The sequence below is a fragment of the Mastomys coucha genome, unplaced genomic scaffold (genome assembly GCF_008632895.1).
Source record: "Mastomys coucha isolate ucsf_1 unplaced genomic scaffold, UCSF_Mcou_1 pScaffold3, whole genome shotgun sequence".
Taxonomy (NCBI): domain Eukaryota; kingdom Metazoa; phylum Chordata; class Mammalia; order Rodentia; family Muridae; genus Mastomys; species Mastomys coucha.
Genome location: NW_022196909.1, coordinates 38,004,045 through 38,010,212, shown reverse-complemented (window position 1 = coordinate 38,010,212; position 6,168 = coordinate 38,004,045). Strand labels below are relative to the sequence as shown.

At 38.9% G+C, this 6,168-nt stretch overlaps 1 pseudogene; it reads right to left on the bottom strand.

The window, feature by feature from the left end:
* Positions 1-724: 724 nt before the first annotated feature.
* Positions 725-1,549, bottom strand: LOC116074417 (annotated as a pseudogene).
* Positions 1,550-6,168: the final 4,619 nt, after the last annotated feature.

Below are 6,168 nucleotides of genomic sequence, written 5' to 3'. Positions count from 1 at the left end.
GTGTCCCTGACTGTGGGAGTGGGGAGCTGGAGAGTGAGGGGGCTCATCTTTAATGAGTGACATGGATGTGACCTCAGAGACCTAAAGCCAGGCTGCGAGATGTTTGTTCCTTTCCCTCACAGGTCACTGATCCTCACTTATAGGATTCACTGTCTCACCAAAACATAGGTCGGATCTTATCAGCTGAAAAGTAAGCGTGAATGAAAATTGCCCTTCAAACCCCAACCCCATGCCTCTGGATTTGTTTAATGAAAGCACAGACAAATCAGGAAAACTGCATTGTTTTAACACCGGAAAATTTCCTCCACCTCTTTCTGTACAGTAACACTATAAATGAATTTATAAACTATGCCTGGCTTAACCACTTTGCTATGCTATTTGAGAATTGCAGACTGTGTTAACACACTGTATAGATTTTGAGCAAGTCAGAGATGGGAAGTCAATGGAGGGAGAAGAGGATATGAGTGGGCCAAATCTTATGGGTGTACAGCCACAGCTGTTGGAACTGGGCACCCCAGTTTATACTGCTTTGAGGAAGCCTCAGGACGACCACACAGGAAACAGGCCCTACAAGTGTAACTCTCAGATGGCATCCTGTCACCTTAGTGACTATTTGTGAAAAGCAGCACTTGTTAGCAGTTGAAAGTCAACTTGCACACAGCAAGTGAAATTATCAACACTTCTTAATTAATTAGTTAATTAATTAATTCAATTTTTTACCGCTCTAGATGACAGAAGGGGACTTTATTTGGTCATGGGCAAAGTATAGCCCAAGGTTTATTTGATCTTTTATTTGGGGGGGGGGGGTTTGCAGGTTGTTGCTGTGGCCATACTTCTTGTGGCAGCTGACCGCATGTGGGTACAGGCATGCGTAGCCCTTGTGGCGAGTCATCTGGTCACAGTTGTACTTTCAGGCTATCTGACGGAGCCTCCATGATGTCACCACACAGGTACGGTGCCAGGTGCAAGGTGGACTTTTTCTGAACATTATAGTCGGACACGGTGTGACCATCTTCCAGCTGCTTGCCTCTGCTAGTCAGGTGGCACACCTCCCTTGTCTTGAATCTTCACTGGGCTCTACTTTGGGAGTGATGGTCTTGCCCTTTGGGAACTTCCTGAAGATCTGCATGTTGGTGTCTGCTGCCTGGCCACCTCGTTAAAATGTTAACACCACCATGGACAACCCAAATTTTACATTACGAGGAGAAAGCGGCAACCTCAAAAATTAAACCAACTCTTCTGTCCACCTAGTGCCTATCTTTGATATTCATGTTTTGATAAATGTTTCTGGGATATTTGAGGAAACTCCTAAAATAACCAGGGGCAAAAAAGAAAAAATGATAAATCACATCCTGAAGATGAGATGAAAGCTGTGTTACTAGCAGCAGGAACTCTTCCTTCTCCTACAATCTTTAAAAAGGATTCGAGGGTTTCATACATTGTGTACGTTGTTGATACCATGTCCAACCCTGCCTGCCTACCTTCTGTAATGGCTCCACATACCTTTGCTGTGGACCTCCCTGCTGAATTCAAGACATCTTCTAATTATTTTGTTATACATGTTGATATAGGTGTGTGATATGTGATCTATATAAGATATATACAGGATATGTACAAGATACACACACACATCACATGCATATGCATATACCACATGTTCATATACATTTTCATATATGGATACATATACATATAATACTGAGTCCAATTGATGTTATTTATATGTGTTTAGGGCTTGAATACCGACTACTTAGAATCAGGTTCTTATCCTCCCTACAAAATAATTTTAAAAAAAAATGTAAAAGAAAACAACACAAAAAGAGAATAGGTAATAAAGAACTTGTCTCTTGGATATTAGAGAGCTAACTCCTTAGTTAAGAACGATGGTTGCTCTTCCAGGAGATTAGGGTTCTTTCCTGGCATATGCAATGCCACCAGCAGCCATCTGATGCTCCAGTTCTACAGGATTCACTGTCCTTTCTGGCACTGTGTGAACATGGAACATTGACATTAATATAGCCAAAGCTTTCATATGTATAAAATAAAAAGACCAAAATAAAAAAAAAGATAAAAATAAAAAAAAAAACCTGATTCTCTCTGTGTCAGCAACCATTAATTATCTGTATATCTTTATCTAAGGTCTGGAGCTTCCAGAAATTTTCAACTAGTCTTGTTAACAAGCTGTCTGTTGTGGGACAGCCCTTTTGTTGTTAAGATCATAAGACAGCTCATCCTGTCCTCTCCAGAGAAAGTTATCAGTCAACAGTCTTCCTGGTCCTCAGACTTTTGCAGTCTTTCTATTTCATTTCCTCTATTCCCTGAGCCAAAGGTCGAAGCACTGTGTTACAGATGTCTCACTTGGGCTGCAGACATTCAAGTTACTTAATCTCTACATTTAATAGTTATGGATCTAATGTCCTTTGTCTGCTTTCAAACATTCTGATTTTATTCTGATTAATCTAATTTATTCTGATTTTAAAAGTAGCAGTATCCATTGTTACCTTTGTTTGGTAAAGGATACATGTACATTGAGTTTTAATTAGTACATAGATTGATAAATTTCACTGTGGAATTTCTATATAGATATTACTATAGTTTGCTCATGTCTGCCCCTGCTACTCTACTGGGAATTTACTTCACACCCCTCCCTTGTCTACTTCCTTACTAAAATATTCTTCCTCGTATTTTTATAAAATAAAAAATTGAACAAACATACACAGATATAGAATGTACACATATGTATAAATTTAGATAGATAGACAGATAGATTGATTGATTGATAGATTTAAGTTCTTCAATATGAAAGAAAATAAGATTGCCTTTTGGTGTTTGGTGTTTGTTTTGTTCTGTTTTAACTCACTGGAAAAAAATTAAGGAGGGAATTTTTCTGCTTCCTTGTGTACAGTAATGCTATAAGTGAATTGACAAATTAAATCCAGCCCAGCCAATTTGCTATGCTGTATTAACATGCTGCTGTGTAGATTTTGAGTTGATCAGAAATGCAAAGTGTCTGTAAGGAGAAGGGCAGTGGCGATATTGGCAGAGAAGATGTAAAAACCATAGAAGGTTTAAGAATAGGATGTTTTCCAAAAAAAAAAAAAAAACACTTCCTGATTTTGGCTATGGCATGCTAAGCCATAATGATGATTTCAGGTCCTGTGAACAATGGTAGACACCACAGGGCTACAGACAATGTGGATCCCAAGAGGTACTCACTAAGCAACTTAGCTAGGGGCTGGGACCACAGCAATAGCAAGAGAAAATATGCAAGGCAAGATCATTTATTTTTCTCTACAAGTCAGGATTTCGGCTCCTGACCTTGACCTTCGGCATAGGAAAACACGCCTGTGATACTGAACTGCATAGGTCATCGGGGAGGCAGTGGCATGTGATAGGAGAGTGAAAACATCACCACAGCTGTGGTATAGTGGCCTGAACTCATGTCCATTAAGAAAAAGAAAGCAGCCGGGCAGTGGTGGCACACGCCTTTAATCCCAGCACTTGGGAGGCAGAGGCAGGTGGATTTCTGAGTTCGAGGCCAGCCTGGTCTACAGAGTGAGTTCCAGGACAGCCAGGGTTACACAGAGAAACCCTGTCTCGGAAAAACCAAAAAAAAAAAAAAAAAAAAAAAAAAAAAAAAAAAAAAAAAAAAAAAAAAGCAAAACAAACAAACAAGAACCTTGAATATCTGATACAAACAACAATATTAGCTGCATAATATCAATAATATCAGGAAAATAAAAGCCACTAAGATGGCTCACCTATCCAAGCAATGCAAGGGTTAGTTGACAGAATTAAAACAGATGATATATTTTGTTGCAATGCTCATTTATAATTCTATGCAACAGAATCTTTCTTTGAAAATAATTTAAAGTTACTTTCTTTCAAATAGTAGTAGCAAAATTATCTTCCTGGATTTCCACTGGATGTTTTATTGGAAGAAAGTGGGGGAGGAAAAGCCAGAAAACAGTGGAAAGCATAAACTAAAATGGCTCCAGCTTGAGTCTACAGAGGTTAGATGACATTAGCCAGCCTCCAATTTCTGTGGGGCCAATGAGATTGATACCTCACACACAGATTGGCAACCAGGTAGCAACACTGATGAGTACTAATTTGCAATTACGCTGTCTAGACAAGTGGAGACTGAGCCTGCCTTTACTCCATATATCTTCATATTTCTTCCCCAAAACATATGCATCAGCCCTGCCATGTTCATTTCCTTCAAAAAAACAAATCATAATGTGAATTTTATGCAGAACTAAACTTTCAGAGTCTATCAAGTTCTATTGGTAGGCAGCCATAACTATTGACTATGGATTGACTATTTTCTGCATCGCTTTCTCTCTTGGCACGGAATAGCTTCTAGGGAGGTCATACAAGCTACAAAATTCAAAATACACACTCTGTGGACCTATTCACACAATAGCCAAGAATGGTATTTATGACTAGGTTACGTTCAGGGAATGAGAAAAGGATACTCAGGTGTTGGATTTCCACTGGGGTGTGGCACTCACTCACCTGAACTTGTAAGAGAATGACAGAGAAGACTCTATGCTATGTTCCCTTCATCTTTGGTTTTTCTTTTAACTATTTTATGGTGAAGCCTGAGGAGAGGGAATTATGAGTAAAGGGTTCACTTGCTCCTTGAAAAAGATGTCTGTGGAATTCCTTATTATAGGATGTCTATTTTTTTGTTTTATTTTGATTTATTTTGCATTTTATTGCTTATTAGTGACTTGCAACACTCTGGCAACAGATTACTAAAACGAATTATCTCTAGATATCTAATATATATTATGTATACATATATGTATACATATATAAGTGTGTGTATACATATATGTGTATATATACACATACACATATGCACAATATAAAGCACTTTCCATCTGGTGAGAAAAAAAACATGATTGACAACTGTCAGACACTGGATTAATTCTTATGGTCAGTGACCAAGAAACACCTATGCACTAAGACAAACATCCACCTGAGCATTCAAGGTGGGGCTTCCTGATCTTACATAAATTAAGTAAACAGTCAATGGGCCTAAGCCAGGCAAAAGTCATTGAGATAAAAATAAATGAGCAAATGGATAAATTCTAAGACTGGCCTGAGAGACTGGAAAAGAACAGACAAATTCTCAGCTGAAATTAGAATACAAGACACTCACCAAAATTATGCATTCCATTCTTGGTGTCCAAACTGGTACCAAGGGAGGATGTGGCACCCTGAAGAGACAGACTGGTTGGGATGCCTCTGGATCATTGGGAGTAAAGAGGGCAATGGGATTTCAGAATTTCCCTCCTGATCCAAGCTCAGAGAGGTTTTGCCCACTGTAGAGTTCCTCCAGAAAGCTTTGCTCATGACCCAATTAAAGGCTGAAAATCTACGAGTCTGCCAGATTATAGTCTAGAAACTCTAAGGCTAAGAGTTTAATGTTCTTTTATTTCAGAGATATGTGTATGTGTGTGTGTATGTGTGCACGTCTTAATAAGGTACAGAAGTCCATCACAAATGAATCAAAAAGAAAGCATGGCATCTGAGGGTGTAGCTTAGAGTTATAGTGCTTCTCCAGCACAAGGATGAATGTGGGTTTGGGATTATGATAACAAAGAAAGTAGAATGCAAACCATAATAATAAAGGTCCAAACCCCAGAGAAATCAAGAAGTGTGTACTGCTTAGGATAAGAGAGTGTAGAAGCCAAACGACAGCATGGAAAACAAGTTAGACCCAAGCAGGAAGAGTTGGGGTGAAACAGGATCATGAGAGTGACAATTAAAATAAAAGTTTGTCTTTCCTATTTGAAATTAGATTTGTAAAAAGACTTCTAAAATGGGGAACTGTTCTGTGCTTATTTTTATATATTATATAGTTTGGAATAAAAAATCCTGGAATATATGTGTAGGTATGCAGAGAAAACGCCTGAGGACATATATGCACAAGCCTGTAGAAGCCAAAGATTGATAGTAGGTGTCTTTCTCTACTACTCTCCAGCTGTGTGTGTGTGTGTGTGTCTATGTGTGTTTGTGTGTCTATGTGTGTTTATGTGTCTGTGTGTGTCTTTGTGTGTTTGTGTGTGTGTCTCTGTGAGTGTGTGTGTCTGTGTGTGTTTATGTGTCTGTGTATGTCTGTGTGTGTTTGTGTGTGTGTGTGTGTGCGTGCGTGCG